Below are 6,000 nucleotides of genomic sequence, written 5' to 3'. Positions count from 1 at the left end.
ATCTGTGCAGAAGGAAGCAGTTTCCTCATGAAGAACAGAGGAATACGCAGCCTTGTCCCAGAATGTCATTTGTCTCAGTATTAGTGTTCATTCCTATAAATAGGAAAAGCGGGTTCAAAGCCCAGGAAAGTAAGCCTGTGTGCCTCAAAAATGGTTAAATAATAAGGCAACGCTACAGGAAGCTTTAGGAGGTTTGCTTTTTTAATCAACCAATTGTTTGATGCTGAACTAGTAATTGTGTTCTGGGGATACAGGTCACAGGACTACTTGGAGTTTGGCAATCCATTCTCCATTGAGAATTGGGAACTTTTTGTTCTTAATTATTTTGTGAGGCTTAGCTAGTTTACCAATTTTAAATGTAGCCATGTATTCTCCTCACTTGTAATACCTGTTTCTTTACCTATCCATTCTTAATCCTTTTCCTTTCCTGTTTCCCTGTTATTAAGACCTTCAACTTTATATATAAGAATTCCTCCTATGAGATTTCAGACCTATTTTGTATTTTCTGAAACAATAGCACCAAATTAGTCTTGCCTTAAAGAGACCAGAGGGACAGGGAGTCTATGTGTACCAGAATTCTTTTTCCTCCAAATTCAAGAAATCCCTTTTTATTTAGTTTTTACCTCTTTATAAAGTAGAAAAAGAATTAATGTCTAAAACATTAAAAAAGGGAAAACAGCTTTAAAATTTATCAAAACACAACAAACCCCCCTGCCTTTATTACTTCATTTACTTGCAGAAAATGGTGTAAGCATTCAATTTTCATTTAATTTCTTATTTCCATTCAGTACAGCACCATCATCTGTGAAAGCCATGATACTGTCAAATAGATATAAATTAGATCTGAATCTCCTTTTTTTTAACAGTAAATGCCCTGAATATGTCATTAACCACTGTGCATCATCAACCATACCAGCAATTTGTAACTATTCCCTCATATGAGGTAAGAAGCACGAGGGTACTTTATATCATTGATGTCAATGACTAACTCAGTCTCCTCTGTAATTCTGTCAGCTATGTCATGTCAGCTTTTGAATAAAGCCTCAGCTATAATTAACTGGCTTCCTAGGGTGAAATCAGAGTTTTAGTCAATATTGCTTAAGTTTAAACAATAGCTCTTGAATTCTGTATAGCACCTGTCACTGTTCCGTCTTTCAAATGCTTAACAAAGGTGCTCAGTCTTTTTCAACAGCCATTAGGAAGAAAAGCCAGCGTAGGTGGCAGCCTGTATTATCATATTCCAGATAATTGCCTTTCTGTATGCAATTTTCCTCCTAGCTGTTTTGCATGCAGTTATTATGAATCCATTGCATTCTGATAGCACCCAGATGCTCAAATTGAAATCACAAGCCCTTTTGTTAAGAGACTGTACAAAATATTCCTAAACTAATTTCTGTCCTCAAGAGTTTGGATTCTAAACACACAGAGCAGAATAACAAACTCATATAAATGGAAAAATATCCTCACACTGAAGAGAAGGATAATTTCAAATGTTGCACTTGCTAATAATCACAATGCTCAGCAGTAACTCATTTCAGTTTTGGCTCCTACTTCCTGACCTTACTAATGGGAATATTTTAATGATAGTTAATGAGAATTTTGCAACTGACTTCAAAGAAAGTAGGGTTTTACTTTATGAATCCAGATTCTCTAGAAGTCCGATATGTGTGATGATAACATTTTAATACTGACTAATGTCCTAAAGCACTGCTTCATAAAATGCTGCCAGTAGGTGGCTATAACCTGCATTCTTCATTTCTTGTTTTTTTCTTCACATCTTTTGTTCTGTGATAGGGCTTGAAATGAAATCTAGCACTAAGCCATTTAGGAATTATCCTTAAAAGCAGAACGAGTTATTGATTACGTCATCATGCTTCACACATACTGAAAAACCTTACCTGATAACCGTAAAAACGTTATATCTGATGATAGGTTACACTCAGTGGCTATAGAAGAAGAGCTCTATATCTTCCAAGACTGATACCAGTTGATGGCTCACCCATGCAGAGAAGCAAAGAGAAAAAAAGTAGATCTACATTAATAACTACTGAAAATTCAGGGTTAGAAAAAAAAAATACTATTTCTTTTCCAAAATGGGACCAGAGTATTTGGAAATTGATATGGAACTATCTCTTACTCATTATTGACACCTAAATTACATTAAATATTACACAGTAATAAAGAATATGATTCTTTTCAATTAATTCAGTTAAAAACATATATCAAGTCCAGTAAGCATCTAGAAAAAAAACCCCAACTACCCCAACTGTTTAGTGTATCTGTGCTTTATAACTAATTGAGTGTATTTCACATGACAGATCTTGAACAAGAAAGTTCTTAATAATGAGTGTGTTTTATACCTCAAACAAAAAAGAAAAACACTATACCCCAGTGCATCATCATGGAGAGAGACCATAAATTGGTTTTTGCCAGATCTATACAATTATGCTAATTTGTAGCGCTAAATACTCCAGGGACAGTTTCCCAAATATACAATTCAATGAATGATATGAGAAACAAACCAACTGTGAAACATGAGATTGTTATTTGGAGAACTGAAGAAGATTTTTTTTTACAAAGACACTTTTAATAAATTACAGTTGCTGCTTATTTGTCAATCCACTGACTAAAGTTAAAAAAGCTTCTTTTGATTAATCATGCCAAAGTACATCTCCTTGAATAAGTGTTCCTATCCATACTTTTATTCTCATTCACTGGACATTCCTTTTTTTACAGTTTTGGTGTGCTATAGAACCTCAGTAAGGATTTAGCATTTGCATAACTGCTTTCCTGAACAGAGACTCATTTGGCATGATTTATTGACATAGAAGCTTTAATAGAAACCACCATGAATTCATCCAGGAGAAATACATGCAAAAGCAATTAAGCACTCATCAAAATGGACCGTTTTCATATTTTATGCCCCAAAGGGCTGTGGGAAACAAATGAGAATCTGCTTCCCAAAACTATGCAGGGTGTCTTTATTTGACAGAACGAAATTACCATAGCTGTTTTTCCATTTTAATGATCTCTCTTTTTATCTTAGTGTGAAATATGTGATAACACCTAGACTTCATATAAATTTATATTACTACTATCTCTTTGTATTTAAGGTAAACTAATAGAAAAACATATAACCTAATACATAAACTTAAACTTCCATTTCATTTCAATAGATCATCAAAACATTTTATATTAAGAGGTCAAGAAGATTTGTTTAATTTGTCTTTGACTTTGTTTATTTTGTCTTCCTACTTCAAGCACAGTTATATAATGTCTTATATTAAAAAAAAATTCTACGTCTCATGACATGACATAAATCATATGCTCCTCACTGAAACAAAATATTTCAAAAGCTTAATTTCAAAATATCCTATTCAGGATTTCTAAAGCGAGCCTTTTTCTGTCATTATGGAATGTGTTTTTTTAATTTATCCTGATTTTTAATGTACATTATATTTTTATTCATGATATTGGACATGAGGGAATGTGCATTTATTTTCCATAGCTAGCAAGAAATCAGGTAGCAAGGTATTACAATGTAGACCTATGATAATCCAAATTGCTGTGTTTATGACAGTTAGAAAAACACACATTCTTGTTTGGAATACCAAACCAATTTGATCTTTGCAAGTTAGGAATTGTCATGTTTGATTGATTGGTTCTGTTTTGGAAGAACACACTGATTGGTATGTCACATAGCTACTCAAGAGCATGGAACATGGGAGACCTTAGATACATAAAACTGTTTTTGTGTGATGTTTACTTATCTTTTTCTATCCTGTATCATTTCACTAAGGCCTGCACACAGAACGAGTGCAGATTTCATGCCTTCTGAAATTCTGGTACTTGGGCTGCACTTTAAACGGATGAAAATCTTTACCCTAATAGTGGGAATGCTTATTTTCTAAAAGTTATATAAACATGACTGGGGAATGAACATAGGCAGAGAGAATCAGGCTTGTTTAGCCTGATAACCAAAAGGCTCCTGGGAGACCTTATAACAGCCCTTCAGTACCTACAGGGGCCCTTCAAGAAAGATGGTGACAGATATTTTACCACGGCCAGTTGCAATAAGACAAGGGATAATGGCATTAAACTGCAGGAGGGTTAATTTTGATTATGTATAAGAATGAAGTTAGATTGTTTGTTCTTTTTTTTTAATAAGGCTGGGAACACACTAGAACAAGTTGTCCCAAGAAGTGGTAGATAATCCATCCCTGGAAACATTCAAGGTTAGGGTCTCTAAGAGTCTAGTTGACAATGTCCCTGCTCATTAAAGGGGAGTTCAACTTGATGGCATTTAAAAGGTCTCTTCCAACATAAGCTATTTTACGATTCCATAACAACTACAGAAAACTATATTAAGATCTTATTATGCACCAGAAATTATGACAACCTTCCCACTCACAAGTGCAACATGTGGGGTAAAAAAATTCAACCCTAACTCAGAAACAGGCAGGTTATGAACAACATCAACTCCAATATTGTTTAAGGCAGGTAATCCTCACAAAATGAGGAGGAAAAACAAGCCCACAGTAGAGGGCTTGTTACTTGTAACACAGTAGAGTTACATTGCTACTCCAGATTGCAGAACTCTGCATGAAGTCTGCACATTTGCATATCAAAATACAAAAGCTCATTGATTTATTTTGTAGTGCTCCATGTCACAGGTCATTAGATCTCAATCATGTATCCCTCTGTTCAACTGCAGTAATTGATGTTTAATTAAGGGAAAATTTTGAGAAAACAATCCAATTTGGCTTTGTCACATTTACTACAAGAAGTATGAGGGAGTCCGTAGCATCCTCCTCCTCCCCAAACCAGCAGGAAGACATGCAGAATATTCTTCATTATTACTCCTTCCAGCCATGCTGAGGACTTTAAAGATGGTTCATTTAGCACCCCTATAGCAATTGTTTCCATCATTTAATTATCATCATTGTTAAAAAGTGGTCCCAAATTTCTGATCAAATATCTGTGGCTCAGCTAGCAGACTCTAATTATGTCTTTCTCTGCTGAATTTAGGTGCTTTTTAACCACTATATCCTCATAGGTTGCAATCAGGTGACATCCCAATTCTATTAAAGATAAAGTGAATGGATTGAGCTCAGTTCCTCACAGCAAGATACTTTCTAATCTTAGGAATATGTCAATAGCTTTTTGTCTTCATCTGCCCCAATTTTTCAACATTCTTTAAAAATTATGGATTTCATGAGCAGTATTTCGGTGCTGTATATGAAGATCTAAGACTTCTTAATTTTTTTACAGATTCAAAGGGTTCATTAGTCCCTTTTTTCCTACCAGACTGTATTGTGGGCAAGAATTTGGAACGAGTTCTGCTCTGTTCCAAAAAAGAATATTCAGTGTGGAGATAAGTGAAAAAAAAATCTGCAGATTCAGGAAGGTAATAACTAATTAGACAACTCAAGAGTCAGGCAATCTGCAGAATGAGCCAAAGAGCCACCATTAAACATCATTAAACATCATTCAACATCAATTTTTGACTGAAAACCATATCCTCCCAGAGTATATTAAAAAAAAAAAAGGTGTTACAGAAGGAATACTACAAGTTATTTCCAACGTTAGCACACAGTGTAACTTATGGATTCACAGAATATCCTGAGTTGGAAGGAAACCAGAGGAATTATCAAGTCCAACTCTTAGCCCTGCACAGGACAGCCCCAAGAGTCACACCTTGTGTCTGAGAGCGTTGCCCAAATGCTTACTGAGCTCTGTCAGCCTTGGTGCGGTGACCACTGCCCTGGGGAGCTGTTCCAGTGCCCAACACTCTCAAAGAACCTTCTTCTGATACCCAACCTAAGCCTCCCCCAGACACAACTTCACGCCATGCCCTTGGCTTCTGTCACCAGCCACCACAGAGATCAGGACATCTCCCTCCACTTCCCCTCCTTAGGAAGAATTTTAAGTGTTTAGACTTAAAATTCTGAAGTATTTCTGATATTTTAAATAAAATATTTTTGTAGCATTCACTTGATA

This window comes from Zonotrichia leucophrys, chromosome 4 (genome assembly GCF_028769735.1).
Source record: "Zonotrichia leucophrys gambelii isolate GWCS_2022_RI chromosome 4, RI_Zleu_2.0, whole genome shotgun sequence".
NCBI lineage: Eukaryota > Metazoa > Chordata > Aves > Passeriformes > Passerellidae > Zonotrichia > Zonotrichia leucophrys.
Note: the sequence above shows the minus strand (reverse complement) of the source record.